This window comes from Gopherus flavomarginatus, chromosome 1 (assembly GCF_025201925.1).
Source record: "Gopherus flavomarginatus isolate rGopFla2 chromosome 1, rGopFla2.mat.asm, whole genome shotgun sequence".
Classification (NCBI taxonomy): domain Eukaryota; kingdom Metazoa; phylum Chordata; order Testudines; family Testudinidae; genus Gopherus; species Gopherus flavomarginatus.
In genome coordinates, this window is record NC_066617.1 from 23588311 (window position 1) to 23607114 (window position 18804).

The following is an 18804-nucleotide window of genomic DNA, read 5'->3' on the forward strand; positions in this document are numbered from 1 at the left end:
TATCCAGAGGGAGAGTCCAAAAGAGTCCCCAAATGAGTCCAACTATCTCAAGCTTTTTCCCCTTATTTATGCATTAGTAATAGAATGACATGTCCCTTAAAGAAACCTTGTTAAATAAGCAATTTCAATGATCAAGCAAGAGGCACCTTCTGATTATTGATTAAGCAGGTGTGGGTTTTTCCAGAGTCTGCAGCCTTGAGACCCCAAAAGACATTCCCAAGGGTACATCCTGCTCTTTTAAAATGCATGTATCAGCAATTTCAACATAATTCTTATCAGGAAGAATGCGGGGTCAAGCTGCCCTTGCTGTAACCCCCTCCCCTCCTGCTTTGGTCAAGCTGAGGTTGCTGAATGGCCAATTTACAGCTTGCTGACTAGGCCACCTTTAACAATAAGCCGTAGTGGTTTTAGGCACTTTACTGGTTTGCTGAAGTCTCCTCGTACACACCCTCCCACCCAAATTCATACATACATTTAGGGGGCATTAGACCCAGGTGATGACTCCCCACTTCACTCCTCCCTGCTGTCATTTGGCCTTTGGAGAAAACTGCAGAGAGCAGCCAACCAGAGACTCCAGCCAATAGGGCCAGAAGCAGCCAAAGCAGAAACCTTTAGTCCTCTGGTCATTCAGAGGACTTTCTCTGCCCTATGCTGGTCAGCTGTTTGCACCAATCTCTTTCCCACAGTCTCTTCACCTCAGCTTCTCTCCACACCCGCCCCATCCTAGCCACTTCTTCCCTGTCCAATCCTTCTCACTCCCTTCCCTTTTCTTTTCATTTAGCTGATCCCCTCTTGACTATAATACACCCCGACAAAAAAAAAAAAAGTGGGACTAATGATGTTTGATGCCATCACATTGGTCACTCTGCTGGTATGTTCTGCCCCTTCTCCCAGTTGGTGTCTGTCTTGTCTACTTAGATTGCAAGTTCTTTGTGGCACTGACAGTCTACTCGTCTATGTTTGTACAGCATCTTGTGCAATGGGGCTTTGCTTTCGATTGGTCTGTAGGCACTACTGAAATGAACATGATTAATTAATAAATACATAATAAAATAATAATTCAAGAAAAGGGCGACATTAATTGAATACATTTCCCATAGCCAATAATTTGTCCAAATCAAGAGACAGCAAAGTATGCATGTTTAGGTAGTAACTTTTGACTTATCAGTTCTGTGCTGGTAAAAAGATTCTTCCCTGTGACATTGTCCCTTCAGCAGTAAAGGCACTCATGAGCAAAGCAGATCATGCCTGGTTATTCCATTACCTCCTCCGGAGATCTATAAAAATGCTACTCTGATTTCCACAGTTACTTTTATTGTTTTGTAGAACATGACCCATATCCACGGAGAGGTCACTTTTGCATGTGCATATCATTGGCAAGCCCTTTCCACTCAAAAGATGTCTGCAATTTAGACATGGACAATTACTATTACATATTGGAGCTGTCATTGTTTATATCTTTTTACAAAAAATACCTGGATGTTCAGTTTTAGCTATTATTATATTTATTTATTAGGTCATATCAAGCTGATGTTTTTAAATAATTTTAATTATCAGTGAAATTATCCCTGGAGATAGGACATTTTGCATGTTATAACAGGGAGTATACTGCAATTAATTTTAATTGTACGTATTGAAACTCCAGGCAAAGGACTGGCAGCTTAAAGCACGTTACAATGGAAAGTTGTTCAAAAAATAGGTTAATCTATCAATATCTTATTCGAGATGTACATTAAATCCATATTATATGAATGAATTCCACTTGCTTCACTTTGTGGACTGGGAAAAGATCCAAAAGCTTTGGCTTGCCAGGTTATTCCCTTTTTGGAGATTAGCTTTTTGCCTGGATCACCCTTTCCCATACAAAGCATTATGGAGGTGCAGGGATATGTCATATGCTAAGCACCAGCTCTAGGGCTCCCTGAATCTCCTCTATAAAAGTGGGTTACCTGGGCATGGATCAATTGCCACACAGTAGATAATACAGTCAGAACTTATATAACTAAGAATCAAAATAATGGATTCTGTTTACCTTCCTAGCCACCTGGGGGAAGCTGAGCCAATACAATCTGACTGATCATAAATACATTTTTGGCATTTTCAAGCTCCAGAAAATGGGCTCCACCCTCTCACCAGGATTATTTCTTTTATAAACTTACCTTGAGGTATTTCTTTTCATTAAGCAGTGTTGACAGCTCTCACAATCTAACCATGACTTGTGATATTTAATGGGAACATAAGATGTAGGACTGGCAGGGAAAAAGGGAGTCCATGAATCTAGTCCCCTGATATTTCAGGCAGCCATGTCACTTAATCCAAAACCATAACCAAAAACCATAGACAGAAAATAACATTGGCGCAAGAGGAAACTAGGAAAGTGATCACTTTTGGGAATCATTCATTTTCATGGAATAAAAGACATTTTGTGTTGCCTCAGGGATTCTTCTTCTTTAAAAGCTACTGACTATATTTAAAGTAATGTAAATGCATGAGAGGAAATATTTATATTTGAATTTTAAACACAAGTAAATATAGCTCCCAGTTCTGCAATTTTAAATAAATATTTCAGAATATAGAAATTATAGGATGAAAATGCAAAACTATGTTTTCTTTATTTTTAACAAGCCACTTTAAAGATCAAAGCATTTCTCTTTAAACACATTTTATATAAATGACATGTTTTAAGCTCAGAAAACTTCAGAATACAGTGATTATAAACATTTAATTCACCCTGGCTTTTACTCTGTTATTGCTCGATGGATTCTGATTTTTCATGAGAAAACCAAAAGTGCAGCCAAAAATCAGAATGTTTCAGTTTGCAGCTGAATTTTTTGGTCAGTTTTTTACAAAAATTCAAAATTGTTTATTGAATATTTTTAATTTTTTTTCCCAAAAATTTTCTGTGGGGGCTGAGGGGAATGTTTTCCAACCAGCTCTAATCATTGTATAATAGTTATATTACTTTGCTAGCATGTCACATAGTAGAACCATCATAACAAATAAGACACACCTATGGATGGCAGCTCATTCCCAACCTGTAAGAAAATCAAGCTTTCCCACAAAGAGTTCTCCATCTGTCCAAGGAAGACAGATAATCCTTCTTGGGGATTCAGCACTCAAAAGAATCAAAAGCACATACTGGAATGTACAGGATGACAACAGGATGGTGTGCTGCCTTCCTAGAGCCAAGAATAAGATGTCACTCCAAGATTAGATACATTTCTGAAGTCTCCAGACAAGAATCCATTGGTGATGGTTCATACTGGCAGTAATGACACATATCAGGATATCTCGCAGATAACATGACTTCAGGGAACTTGGAAGTGTGCTGAAGAAGTGATCTTCTCAGAGATCCTTCCTGTCCCATGAATGAATGAAGAGAGAAGGCAGCAGTGAACTGCTGGCTAGGTAAGTGGCATAGGGTGGAGCATTGGTTCACCTTCTCTGAGGAGAGGGGGCTGTATAGTTTGGATGGTTTCCATCTGAATAGAATGGGAACCAATCTCCTTGGGGACAGGCTAGCTAGAGTACTCAGGAGAGTCTTAAACTAGCAACAAAAAGGGAGTGTAAACAGAGGGAAGATAGGAGCATTCATTAAGCACAAAATTGAGATGTTGAGAACAAAATTAATCAAGGAACCGAAGGACATGAAGAGAAAAAGTTCTTTAATTGCCTGTACACCAATGCTAAGAGCCTGAGTAATAAGTAAGAGGAATTGGAATTGCTCATTTCTGAGCATAAGTTTGATTTAGGTGGTATTACTGAAATCTGGTGGAATCATTCACACAATAGGAATGTTAAAATCAATGATTATAACCTATTTAGAAAGGATCAAGTGGGGAAAATGGGAGAGGAAGTGGCAATCTTTTTAAAAAATGCATTACCTGTTTTCAAGTCACCGATAACTTGGAAGAAAATGATCTTGGATGCTTATGGATCGATATCCTAACAGATAAAGCACAAAATGGGGTATTAGGTGGTGTCTGCTACAGAGTACCAAATCTCATTAGGAAACAGGATGACTGGCTCTTTACTTAACTATCTATAATGTGTAGGAAATAAAGTTGTGTGACCATGGGGGTCTTCAGTTTAATTGACAGATGGTCAAGATCTCATGCTGTCAATACTAAAATATCATTGGAATTTCTAAATATTATAAATGACAATTTGCTAACTCAAAAAGTGTTGCATCCAACATGAGAGAATTCTGTATTAGACCTCGTCTTGACAGATAAAGATAAAGTAATTACAAAACTAAAAGTTAATGGTAGCTTAGGTACAACAGATTATAACTTGCTCACATTTATAATGTGTAAACAAAATAAAGCCCAGATCAATTATATATTGGGGCTTTAAAAGGCCTATTTAACAAAAGTTGAAAATAATTATGAGTCAAATCAGCTGGGAGAAAGACTTTAATAAAAGAATGTGAATGACAATTGAGAATTGTTTAAGAACACTTTAATTTAGATATGGCTTTTTATGCAACCTCACAATCAAAGAAGAAGGCTACTGGTAATGGTTAAAAAAAACTGATCTCAGAGGGGAAGTGAAGCTAGGTATATAAAATCATAAGTGGTGTGGAGAAAACGAATAAGGAAAAGTTACTTACTTGTTCCCATAATATAATAACTAGGGGCCACCAAATGAAATTAATGGGCAGCAGGTTTAAAACAAATAAAAGGAAGGTCTTCTTCACACAGCGCACAGTCAACCTATGGAACTCCTTGCCTGAGGCGGTTGTGAAGGCGAGGACTATAACAGAGTTTAAAAGAGAACTAGATACATTCATGGAGGTTAAGTTCATTAATGGCTACTAGCCAGGATGGGTAAGGAATAGTGTCCCTAGCCTCTGTCAGAGGGTGGAGATGGAAGGCAGGAGAAAGATCACTTGATCATTACCTGTTAGGTTCATGCCCTCTGGGGCACCTGGCATTGGCCACTGTCAGTATACAGCATAGTGGGCTGGATGGATATTTTGGTCTGACCCAGTATGGCCATTCTTATGTTCTTAGCTATGATAGATAGATGGCTCTAGGCACCAGCAAACCACGTGCTTGGGGAGGCACATTTTTCAGGGGCGGCATTATGGCCATCTTTTTTTTTTTGCTTAGGGCGGCAAAAGCCTAGAGCTGGCCCTGGCAGCAGAAGCAGCGTGTCATGCGCCGGGGGTTTCTTGGGGCCACTGCAGTTTGCACCAAGGGAGACCAGGACCCTCACCTTGTGGCTGGGCCGGGCAGGCTCCAAGTGGAAGACAGTCAGGCTGGAGGCCACCCCGCGGGGCACAAGGAGCCTCCTGCAAGTGCCACAGGGCGGCCGCCCCCCAGTGCTGCAGCTGGGGCTGGGCGAAGTGGGCCGAGCCACCCAGGGACTGTGGCAGGGCAGCCAGAAGCAGCAGCGGGGCCATACAGGGTGGGGAACTGCTGTGTGGGACCCGTGTTCCACTTTCTGGGGCTCCACTCCCTCTGGGGCTACCCTGCCCAGCTCCTCAGTCCCCTGCCAGGGCAGTCCCCTGGCTCTGCCCTCCTGGAGGCAGGAGCCCTGGCTGGAGGAATCCTGGGCTGAGGCGCAGCCTGGGAGCCCATCTGTTTACCCTGACCCTGACAGCGTCAGACCGGCTGGAGGTGAGGGGAGAGCAGGTTGAGTTAGCACTGGTGCGGCGAGCCCAGGGCTGGGGCAGCAGGGTGTGTGGGTGGGGTGGAGTGTGGGGGGGTGAGATCCCAGGGCTGGGGTGGCGGGCAGCTAAAAATTTTTTTGCTTGGGGCAGCAGAAAACCTGGAGCCGGCTCTGGATAGATAGATAGATAGATACATCTAACAAATACAGTAAAGGGGAGGTTGACAGTAATGAATATAAACCATAAGCTAAGAATTGTAGAAAATTGATAAGAGAAGCAAAGGGACACAAGAAGAACTCTATGGCTAGCAGAGTTTAGGATAATGAGAAGGAGGTTTTTTAAGTACATTGGTAACACCACGAACAACAAAATCCTAGCAATGGTATTGGTCCATTGATAAATGGAAATGGTAGCTTTATCAATAATAAAGCAGAAAAGGCATAAGGACTCAATAAATATTCCTGGGGGGAAAGTGATTATGTAATTATATATTATGATAACACTCTTGCCATTTCTCTAGTTTCCCAGGAGAATGTTAAACAGCGGCTACCGAAGTTTTTAAATTAGGGGTCTGAATAGCTTGTATCTAACAGTTTCAAAAGAGCTGGCTGAGGAGCTTGCTGGACTGTTAATGCTGGTTTTAAATAAGTGTTGGAAGACTGGGGAGTTCTAGAAGATTAGAAGGAAGCTAATGTACATCCTAAAAAAAGGATGACCCAAATAATTATAGCCTTGTTAGTCTGACATCAACCTCAGGCAAAATAACAGAGCAGCTGATATAGGACTTGATTAATAAAGAATTAAAGTGTGGTAATATAATTTTAATGTCAATCAGCGTGGGTTTATGGAAAATTGATCCTGTCAGACTAACTTGATATCTTTTTTGATGATAGTACAAGTTTATTTATTCATTGTACTAGCACTGACTTCTGTAAAGTGTTTGACTTGGTACCACATGATCTTTTGATTTAAAAAAAACGACAACAATATAAAACGTACATGGCATACATTAAATGGGTTAAAAGCTGGCTAGCTAATAGGGCTCAAAATGTAATTGTAAATGGGGAATAATCATAAAACGGGTGTCTTTCCAGGGGATCCGTTCTTGGTCCTACGCTAGTTAACGATTTTATCAGTAACCTGGAAGAAAACATGAAATCATCACTGGTAAAGTTTGCAGATGACACAAAAATTGGGGGAGTGATAAATAATGAAGAGGACAGGTCACTGATACAGAGTGATCTGGGTCACTTGGTAAGCTGGGCACAAGTAAACAACAGGCATTTTAATATGGCTAAATGTAACTGTATACATCTAGGAACAAAGAATGCAGTCCATATTTACAGGATGAGGGAACTCTATCCTGGGAAGCAGTGGCTTTGAAAAAGTTTTTTTTGGGGGGGAGTGGGGTTCATGGAAAATAATCAGTTTAACATGAGCTCCTAGTGCAGAGGTGGACAAACTACGGCCTGCGGGCCACATCTGGCCTGCAGGACCGTCCTACTCAGTCCTTGAGCTCCCAGCCGGGGAGGCTAGCTCCTGGCCCTTCCCCTGCTGTTCCCTCTCCCCTGCAGCTACTTTACTGCACGGGCAGCGCTCTGGGTGACAGGGTTGCACGCTCCTGCGGAGCAGAGCGGTAGCTTGTCTAGCTCTGGCTGGGCAGTGCGGCACGGCTGCCAGACATGCTGCTCTGAGTAGTATGGTAAGGGGGGTGGGGGTTGGATAAGGGGTGGGGAGTCCTGGAAGGCAGTCAGGTGACAGGGAGCAGGGGGCAGTTGGATGGAAGGGAGATTGGAGGGGTTTCAGGGGATGGGGAATGGGGGGTTGCATAAGCATGGGAGTTCCAGGGGGCCTGTCAGGGGGCAGGGGTGTCGGGTGTGGATAGAGGTCAGGAGACAGAGAATGGGGGAGTTGGATAGGCATGGGGTTATGGGGGCCTGTCGGGGGTGGGGGTGTGTATAGGGGTTGGGGCAGTTAGGGGACAGGGAGTAGAGGGGTTGGATATGGGAAGGGGTGCTGGGGCAGTTAGGGTACAAGGAGCAGGGGGGGTTGGATGGGTCAGGGGTTCTCAGGTGGGCAGTCAGGGGTCGGGAAGAGGAAGGGAGTGGATAGGGGGCAGAGACCAGGCCGTTTGGGGAGGCACAGCCTTCCCTACCCAACCCTTCATACAGTTTTGCAACCCCAATCCCTCGGGCCAAAAAGTTTGTCCATCCCTGTCCTAGTGCGACACTGTGGGCAAAAGAGACAATATGATCCCTGGATGTATAAATAGTAGAATCTCAGTTAGGAGTAGACAGGTTATGTTACCTCTGTATTTGGGACTGGTTCAACTGCTGCTGCAATACTGAGACCATTCCTGGTGTCCACAGTTCAAGGATGTTGATAAATTGGAGAGAATTCAGAGAAGAACCACAAGAATGGTTGAAGGATTAAAAAGCATGCCATATAGTGACAGATCAGAGAGCTCAATCTATTTCTCTTGACAAAGATAAGTGTTAAGGTGTGACTTGATTGTAATCTCTAAGTACATGTGTCATAAACAGATAGCTAAGGGTTAATGTCTCTTTCACCTGAAGCACCTGACCAGAGGACCACTCAGGAAACCGGATTTTTTCAACTTTGGGTGGAGGGAATTGTGTGTCTGAGTCTTTTGTCTGCCTGCCTGCTTTCTCTGAGCTTTGGAGAAGTAGTTCTACTTTCTAATCTTCTGTTTCTAAGTGTAAGGACAAAGAGTTCAGATAGTAAGTTATATGGTTTCTTTTCTTTGGTATTTGCATGAATATAAGTGCTGGAGTGCTTTGATTTGTCTTCTTTTTGAATAAGGCTGTTTATTCAATATTCTTTTAAGCAATTGACCCTGTGTTGTATCATCTTAATACAGATTTGTATGTATTTTTCTTTCTTTTTATATAAAGCTTTCTTTTAAGACCTGTTGAAGTTTTCTTTACTTCAGGGAAATTGAGTCTGTACTCACCAGGGAATTGGTGGGAGGAAGAAATCGGGGAGATCTGTGTGTTGGATTGCTAGCCTGATTTTGCATTCCCTCTGGGGGAATAGGAAAGTACTTTTTGTTTCCAGGATTGGGAACAGAGAGGGGGGAGTCTCTCTGTGTAGTTTCACAGAGCTTGTGTCTGTGTATCTCTCCAGGAGCACCTGGAGGGGGGAAGGGAAAAAGGATTATTTCCCTTTGTTGTGAGACTCAAGGGATTTGGGTCTTGGGGTCCCCAGGGAAGGTTTTTCAGGGGGACCAGAGTGCCCCAAAACACTCTAATTTTTTGGGTGGTGGCAGCAGGTACCAGGTCCAAGCTGGTAACTAAGCTTGGAGGTCTTCATGCTAACCTCCATATTTTGGACGCTAAGGTCCAAATCTGGGACTAAGGTTATGGTAACATGGAGAATAAATATTTAGTAATGGGCTCTTCAGTCTGGCAGAGAAAAACATGGAAACCAATGGCTGGAAGTGGAAGCTAGATACATTCAGACTGGAAATAAGGCATACATTTTAAGAGAGAGAGATAGAAAACACTGAATTACAATGTTAGTTGAGTGGAGCTAACTTCTACGCAATACTCCTTTCAAATATGGACTTGACGCTGGCATGAAACATTGTGCAAACAATCAGTGTATCCAACTCTGGTCTCATTCACACAGGTGTTACACTAGTGACACTCCATGTACTTCAGTGGAGTTACTCTTTGTTTACACCAGCGTGAGACCAGAATCAAGCCCGGTAAATGTAGGGCAATTCTTGAGAACTCTTCTTGATTTTAGAAACAATTTATTTGTTAGTTGAGAACTGCCATCTTCTCAAAGGATTTAAAGAGTTAAAACTTTCCCTATGCTGTTTTTCTTATTTTCCTAACATCTAAACTGACTTATTTTTCCTACAAAAAATATAGGGACAGCTGTAATTATAGCTGCTCAAATTCGAAGGGGATAGCCTCTCTGTATAGCATTTGAAGAACTCTAATTGACTGCTGGTGAAAGCTGATATAGCCATTTGAGGATACTATATCATACTGGTTGGCATTAAAGTCTGTGCCATTTTGCCTTGTCCTAATTAATCTTGGAAATTGCTGTAATTATTATAAAGAATACTGAAGTATTGGCAATTAGTGACAAGCTGGAATGATAAGTTCTAGGGCATATGACTATACTCCACATTTTCCTGAAATACTTACATAATACTTGGTTATTGAGAGAGGGGTCTGAAAATATGCTTGTGTCACAGCCAAGTGACTGACCTAAACTTGTACAGTGACGTCTTAGACAAAGCTGAATAAAATAATAAAGCACAATCATTAATAAAGAGGAATTCAAGTAACCCTGAGTTGGAGCTTCCCTATGCATCCTCTCCAACTGCAGCGCTTCAGGATTCTAGCAGAGCCATACTCCTGCCTAAGCTCCTGCTGAAGTGATCTTTCCCTCCCTTGGCTTCTGCTTTGACAGAGTCCTGTGGCACCTTATAGACTAACAATACGTCTGTTAGTTTATAAGGTGCCACAGGACTCTCTGCTGCTCTGACAGAGCAGATTACGCACATTGTAGTGCCTCAGTTCCTGCCGACCAATTATTGCTGCATCTGTGATGCCTTAAATTAGCTACAGCTGTACTGGTGAAGATCTAACTGCTGCCATTTGTCGGGAAACTGATGCTGACTCAGGCTGTCTCACTCTGTGGATCCTGTTGGAGAAAGGGTAACTCCTATTTCCCCTCAGACAGAACTTCTACCTATGGGAACTGGAGAACTCAGGACTACACCGTGAGTCTTTTCCAGCTCCCAGCTTCAGCCAAGCTGCAATCCTCCTTTAAGCCCTTCAGTAGAGAAATAAGAAAAAAGTTATTAGTTTGTTTTTTCAGGGAAAAGTATGAAATTGAGAAAGCATCTCAGCAGTCTAGGAAAGCAGAATAATGGAATAGAGTGTTAAATACTTTGGGCTAGATCTTCTGCTAGTGTAAATCAATGTAGCTCCTTTAGAGCTTGTGAGGATGACATCCTGGTCCTATTGAAGTCAATGGGAGTTTTGCCATGAACTTCAATAGGGACAGGATTTCACCCTGAGGCTCTGGCTCCTTCTCCATGCACCATCTGTATCCTGTTCTCTCATATATGCATGTAAATAGGGGGATTCTGAATGCAAAAGAGGAACTAAAGAATAAAGGGGACTAACCCCAGGGTCTTAGAAAGGGAAGAGAGTAAATCTTCCACGGTGCCTACTCAGCAGCTTTGTGGAAAGGCTCCTTTAAATAACTAACAAATAAACAGGAAACTCTTAAGTCCATATTGAGCTACTGTAAATTTACGCATATCTCCTTCAAAGTCAGTAAGAGTTACTCTCTAATGGCGTCCAGAGAGGAAGAGAGAATGGTTCATTCATCAGCTTCCTGAGGGACATCAGTAAAGCTATGCTAATTTACGTCAGCTGAGAATCAGACTCTATTTCTTTCCATGCAGTTTCCTAGGAGTCTTTATATCCCAAATAAGCCATTTTTATAGATACAGATAACATTGATATAGATAATCTCCATGTCACAGCCTACAGCTTCGTAAAAAGGATTCCTGGATAGGACTTTTAGCTTTCCTCAGTTTTATGTGCAGTGGAACTGATCCTATCAATTTTAAAAAGTAAAGAAATTGTGAAGCTACATAAATAGTTTATTTCTACAGCACTTTCCATGGGAATATCAAATGATCTTTATAACTATAAATTCACAAAGCATTATGACATATCTGTTCTCTCAACACCTCTGTTTTTACTAGTGCTGTGCAAAAAGTTTTGGACAAAAAAGTTCCATCAAAAATGCAGATTCAGTGACACCAAAACACATTGCTAATTTGGTCAATTTTGTCTGATTGTTTCAGTTAAAATAAAACTCTAAAAATCCAAAAAAGATACATTTTGTTAACATTTTTGAAATATAACATTTAGATTTTTTTGTTCAAAACAACTTTATTTAAAAATTTCCTTCAATTTTATTAAAACATCAAACATTGAAAAAATGCTTAATCAAAATATCTCATTGCAGATCAAATAAAACATTTTGTTGACCCAAAACAAACTTTTTCTTCAATTTTTTTGATTTGTCAGCAAATCAAAAAATCAGTTATTCACCCAACACTAGTTTTTACAGCTGGGAGAACCGAAAGAAGAAATGGCTAAGTTTCCAGGTCACATAGCTATAAAACCCAGGTCACACACAACGCAGGACCAGGAATAGAATCCAGGATCAAGATTTTCAAAAGTGATTCTGAGCACCTCAGTTTTTGGGTTCTCCCCTTGAGACACCTTAGGGGCTCTAGATTTCCAGTGAAGAGCTGCTCAGCCCTTTCTGAACATCAGAAAGCGTCCAGCTCCAGCTGGACACAGAGTGCAGTGAGGTGGCAGTGTGTGCTGCAGAGGAAGTGTGCTGGTGAGCCTTCAGGTAGGTGAATTCAATTACATACTTTTGGTCATCAAAAAACAAAACAAGATACAGAGATTCTAATTTAGTCACAGGGCCTTGCTGTGCTGCTAAGGGAAGTCAGAAACACAACTGACCACAAACTTGAAAATTTGAGTTCAGAATCTGAGATGAAGTACCCTCACTGGCCATCACTGCTGTTTTGAATGGGGGGAGGGATAGCTCAGTGGTTTGAGCACTGGCCTGCTAAACCCAGGGTTATAAACTCAATTGTTGAGGGGGCCACTTAGGGATCTGGGGCAAAATAAGTACTTGGTCCTGCAAGAGAAGACAGGGGGCTGGACTTGATGACCTTTCAGGGTCCCTTCCAGTTCCATGAGATAGATATATCTCCATTTATAAAGACCCTTTTTTCATGCTCATGAGGGCCAGGCAGAATTATTTATGATGAGCTTGACTTTGCCATTAAGCCATTTTAAGGATGACACACAGCTCCAGGGAAACACCAGCACATTCCCTTTGGGGAGATTCAGTACACTAAGGCTGAGCAATGGAGCAGATCAGGAATTTTTTAATGACATGTTTTTCGCTGAATTTGTCAAAACTGAAACTGTTCACAGGAAAAGGACAATTCTGGTGAATTTTGCACTTTGAAAAAGTTTTGATTTTTTTTTATTTCCGTGTCTGAGGTCTAAACACCTCTTTGTTTAGAAATTGACATGAAATGTTTCTGAATTATTGGAACATTTTGATTAAGTTGGTCTGAAGGGGATCTTTAGCTTGTGATTGACTTTTGTCCTGTTTTGGGGGAGGGGAAATGAAATCTTAAAAATTATTGTGGGATGGGAAAGCTGTTTCCCACCCAGCCCTCCTGAGCATTCCCTGCTACCTCCTTCTATGTGCTGTAATGGACTACCTCGTGTACTGCCAGCCATCACTCTGGGAAGCAGTGAAGGGGGAGCAGAGATATATCCCCAGTTCTTACCTGCTCCCTCTGCAGTTCTGTTATCCCCACAGGACCCCTGGACTTCTCCTGAGCATAGGGACTGTAATTCTGCCCTGTTCTTATATGGATCATGCAAGTGTGGGAAAAGTTCCTCACACACTGACTAAGGGCCAAGCAGAATATGGCCATAAGGCAGTTTTGCAAGGTATGTAAGTGTGATGCCAGTACTGCCTTCCAGCCTTCTGCATGCATTTCCAAATTAGACATGCAGACACGTTGTAACTACAGATGGGCTGGAATCCAAACCCCAGATCTGAATACCTCTGAGCATTGTGAAAGTCTGGAGGTAGGTTTTGCAGCTTGGGCCCATCTCTAGTTGTAATATAAGCTATCGTTGCTTGTTTACAGACTCTTACAGCTTTTTGTCAAAGACCAGTCAAGCTCGGCCTGCTTCTACAACAAGTTTGGTTCACTGTATGACGTATCAAAGCCATTAGTCCTTCCTGGAGATCAGTAAATATGGGAAGTCACTCATCAGAGCCCAACCCTCAGCTGTGCCTGGGTTCATGGAGAGTGAAATATTGCAGCATCTGCAGAAGCAGCAGCACCAGGAAAGAAGAGATTGAAAAGGGTAGTGGTAAGCAAAAGGTGAGTATATTCTTGGTTTATTCCCTCTATCAACAAACAGATGATGTAGCTGCTGCTTTTTGCTCATAGTGCCTGGGCACTGGGCTTCTTTGATGTTATGCCTGAATCTCCTTACACACTGGTTTCACCTTGGTATAAACCCATTTATTTCAGTTTAGTCATACCAACATAAGCAAGAAGAGATTTCTGCCTTTCCATTAATTCCTGAAGGTCAAGCAAAAACTGAAACTAATTAAGTAGTAATGGGTGATAACAGTGTTCACTGATATGTGGAGTTGAATGGCATAATGTAATGGACGGAGTAAATGAAGCTTTTCTACTATAAAGCTCAAGTAAAGTAAACTTCTAAACAGCTATTTCCATGCACCTTGTAAGACATGACAGAACTTGGCAGGCCAAAGTGGTTTGTAGCTTATATGCTCTTCTACTACACAGGTCTGTTGGATTTACCTGAAATTCATAGGTTCAGAATGGTCACTGACTAGAGGAAGAGAATAAACTAATGGATTCCTGCTAGTCACTAGCAGAATCACTTTTGGGACTGTACTTCTCAATACAAAGTCATTGTTTTTTTCTAAAACACAGAGACCATGGATACAATATCAATTTTTGATTATATGAAGGAAACTCTGTGTGATTTAGGCCATGATCTAGCATGGTATTCGAGCATGCACTTAACTTTAATGGGCTTACTCACATGCTTAAAGTTAAACATGTGATTAAGTGTGTTGCTTGATCAGAGCCTACTGCTTTTCACAAGATCAGTTATACTAGCAATTTTTGTCTTGTCCCAGCTCTGCAATGGATGTCCTAATTGCTTGAAATCTCCCTGTTGCTATTTTGGTCTTTGGCTAGCTCTTGTTTACATAGGTTTAAGTGAGGCCAGGTGGCTTAATGTTTACTTAAAATATTAAATGAATTAAAATTAATTTACTACAAAGTCTCCCAGTATGTTTTGTGTTATCAGTGTGTTTAGATTGGAGAAGTGTCCATGTCTCCTTCTTCTTGAAAATGCAAGAATGCAAGTACACTGTATATACTCAGCAAATAAATAATCATAAACTATACAGCATATTTTCTAATTATCACCAAAACCACAAACCAGAGTAAGGCAAAATTTAACTCTAAAACAATGTAACTGATAAACAGATAACTTTTGGGGCCAAATTCTCTTTCCTTTAGTCAGAGCTGCATGTTATGACTGTATATAAAATGACTACACACCAATTGCCTTGGTCTAGGGCCTAGAAACCACAGATTTCTTCAAGAGAAATTTAATTCTTGTGTTCTCAAGTTTGCTCAGTTTACTTAAAAACAAACTGTCACTTTTAACATGACTTAACCACTTAGCCCAGACTTATGCAAAGAAAGTCCTCTTCTGCTTCAACAACTCGGTTCTATAGGAATCCTCCTTAAAACGAGTTCACTTAAAATAATCTTCAGTCCAGACTTCCCCCTCTCCCTAGTTTAGAACAATATTAGTGAAGGTTATTTCCCCCCAAGCTCCTACCTTTTCCCTTTGGGAAAAGTTTCACTACCCACATTTAAGCCATACAGCATTTATTCTCAAATTGACAAAATTTGACGATGCTCCTGGGACTCAGACAAACAACAAACCAAATCTGCTCAAGACGGCAAGCCCTAAAATCTTCCATCATGACAATACTGCAAGTTGAGTAGACACTGGAGGGTGGGATTTTCAAAAGGACTCAGAGTTGGCCTAACTCTGCTCCCAGTGATGCCGATGGGAGTGGTTTTCAAACACCATTTTGAAAATTCCATCCATCTTTCTTCAACTTCTCAGTATGCTATTGGCTTGATAAGAAGGACTAGAGCTCTGCTTTGTAAATCCTCCTCTACTAGGTTGTGTCATCTAGTGGACAGGTCACCAGACTCTGAATCACAAAGCCTCAGTTCTGTTCCTGGCTTTGCCACTGACCTCCTGGGCAAGCCACTTCACAGGTCTGTATCTCTATTTCTGTGATGTTGGTGATTACTGTCTAGCACAAGGGGGTCCCAATCTCTATTGGAATAATGATTATTTGAGCACATCCAGCCAACCAGAATTACAAGTGTGCCCATAATTTATATAGATATTTAATCATGACACCATTAGAGCCTTATGGTTACTAGTTCTGAGAAATCCTAGATTCCTAATACGGAACTTTAAAAAGGGAAATTGCTGCCTACTGGTGACTCCACTTAGTACACATACACTATCCTTCACTGATGAACAGAAACTCCCAACATGTCGCAATACTTGAAAAGCCATGTGTTTGGGCTGTCAGTACGTTAAAGTCTCTGCATCAGTAGGTCACAGTCCTGGCCCCACTGAAATCAGTAGGCATCATCAACTTCAGTGGGGCTAACATTTCAACCACATTGTTAAAGCCACCTTTTGAAGAGACTGAGAAACCTTCAATATTGCTTTTATGATTGAATCCATGATGTTATAAAAGTATCAGGGATGTGAAAATAATCAACTGTAAGTAGAGATAAAAAAATGAAATCAAATAAATACAAAACAAGGTATCCATTTTTTGATTTTTTTAGTGTAGGAACTAATCTAAAGTTTCTCATTACAGGTGTCCATAGGCTTGTATTAAAAAGGTCACATTTTGCCAGAACGGTGGTAAATAGAGTTGCCAACTTTCTAATCACACAAAACCAAACACCTTAGCCCTGCCCCTTCCCCAAGGCCCCGCCCCTGCCCCAAGATCCCCCCCCCCAATACATTCCCCCTCCCTCTGTGGCTCCTTCTCCCTCATCCTCACTCACATTAGCTGGACTGGGGCAGAGGGTTGGGGTGCAGGAGGGGGGTATGGGCTCCAGGTGAGGCCAGAAATGAGGGTTTCAGGATGCAGGAGGGGGCTCTGGGCTGGGGCAGGAAGTTGGGTTGCAGAAGGTGGTGAGGTCTCTGGCTGAGGGTGTAGACTCTAGGGTGAGGTTGGGGATGAAGTGTTTGGGGTTCAAGAACAGACTCCAGGCTGGAGGTTTGTCGCTAAGGGATTTGGAATGTGGAGATTAGATAACTGGGTCTGTGGATGAGGGGAAAGCAGTGGATGTGTTATTCCTTGATTTTAGCAAAGCTTTTGATATCATCTCCCACAGTATTCTTGCCAGCAAGTTAAAGTAGTATGGGCTGGATGAATGGACTATAAGGTGGACAGAAAGCTGGCTAGATCTTCGGGCTCAACGGGCAGTGATCAACGGCTCCATGTCTAGTTGGCAGCTGGTTTCAAGCAGAGTGCCCCAAGGGTTGGTCCTGGGGCTGGTTTTGTTCAATATCTTCATTAATGATCTGGAGGATGGCGTGGACTGCACTTTCAGCAAGTTTGCAGATGACACTAAACTGGGAGGAGTGGTAGATACACTGGAGGGTAGGGATAGGATACAGAGGGACCTAGACAAATTAGAGGATTGGGCCAAAAGAAACCTGATGAGGTTCAACAAGGACAAGTGTAGAGTCCTGCACTTAGGATGGAAGAATCCCATTCACTGTTACAGACTAGGGACCGAATGGCTAGGAAGCAATTTTGCAGAAAAGGACCTAGGGATTACAGTGGACGAGAAGCTGGATATGAGTCGACACTGTGCCCTTGTTGCCAAGAAGGCTAATAGCATTTTGAGCTGTATAAGTAGGGGCACTGCCAGCAGATCGAGGGACGTGATCATTCCCTTCTATTTGACATTGGTGAGGACTCATCTGGAGTACTGTGTCCAGTTTGGGGTCCCACAGTACAAGAAAGAAGTGGAAAAATTGGAAAGAGTCCAGCAGAGGGCAACAGAAATGATTAGGGGGCTGGAGCACATGACTTATGAGGAGAGGCTGAGGGAACTTGGATTGTTTAGTCTGCAGAAAAGAAGAATGACGGGGGATTTGATAGCTGCTTTCAACTACTTGAAAGGGGGTTCCAAAGAGGATGGCTCTAGACTGTTCTCAGTGGTACCTGATGACAGAACAAGGAGTAATGGTCTCAAGTTGCAGTGGGGGAGGTTTAGGTTGGAAATTAGGAAAAACTTTTTTTACTAGGAGGGTAGTGAAGCACTGGAATGGGTTACCTAGGGAGGTGGTGGAATCTCCTTCCTTAGAGGTTTTTAAGGTCAGGCTTGACAAAGCCCTGGCTGGGATGATTTAGTTGGGAATTGGTCCTGATTTGAGCAGGGGATTGAACTAGATGACCTCCTGAGGTCCCTTTCAACCCTGATATTCTATGATTCTATAAGGGGGCTTCAGGTTGAGGGGGAAGTTGGGGTGTGGGAGGGGTATGGGCTCTGGGCTGTGGATGGGGATAAGGGGTTTGGGGTGCAAGAGGGGACCCCAGGCTGGGGGGTGAGGCTGAGGGATTTGGAGTGAACAAGAGGGCTATGGGTTGAGGCAGGGGGTTGGGGTGCAGGAGGTGGTACAGGCTCTGGGCTGGGGGTGCTGGCTCTGGGATGGGGACAGACATAAGGGGTTCAGGGTGTGGGAGGTTGCTCTGGGCTGGGGTAGAGGGTTGAGGTGCAGGGGGATGAGGGATCCAACTGGGGGTGCAGGCTCTGGGGTGGGGCCAGGGATGAGGGGTTTGGGGTACAGGAGGGGGCTCTGAGTTTGGGGGGGCTCAGAATTGAGGCAGGAGTTTGGGGAGGCTCCCAGTCAGAAGCACAGCGGGGCTAAGGCAGGCTCCCTGGCTTTCCTGGCTCCTTGCTGCACCCTGGAAGCAGCCAGCAGGTCCAGCTCTGGGGGTGAGGGGGTCGGCAGAAAGCTCCATGCACTGCTCTGACCTGCAGGCATCTCCTGCCCAGCTCCCACTGACCATGATTCCCAGCCAATGGGAGTGCAGAGCCAGTGCTCAGGGAAGGGGTAACCTGCAGAGCCTCCTGGCCCCCGTGCCTAGGAGCCAGACCTGCTGGCTGCTTCCAGGGCCAAACACGGTGCCAGGATAGGTAGGGACTAGCTTGCCTTAGACCTGCAGCACCGCTTACCTGCCTTTTAATGGCCCAGTTGGCTGTGCTGACTGGAGCTCCCAGGGTCCCTTTTCGACCAGGCATTCCAGTCAAAAACCAGACATCTGGCAACCCTAGCACTGGAAAAGAGCATGAGGCCCAGAATTGTTCAGCTTAATCTGAAGTTTCTTTCCAATATCATTCACAGTTTACACACAACAAGAAATGCTTAACTCTAGTGTGTTAAAATTCATGACTAAATATC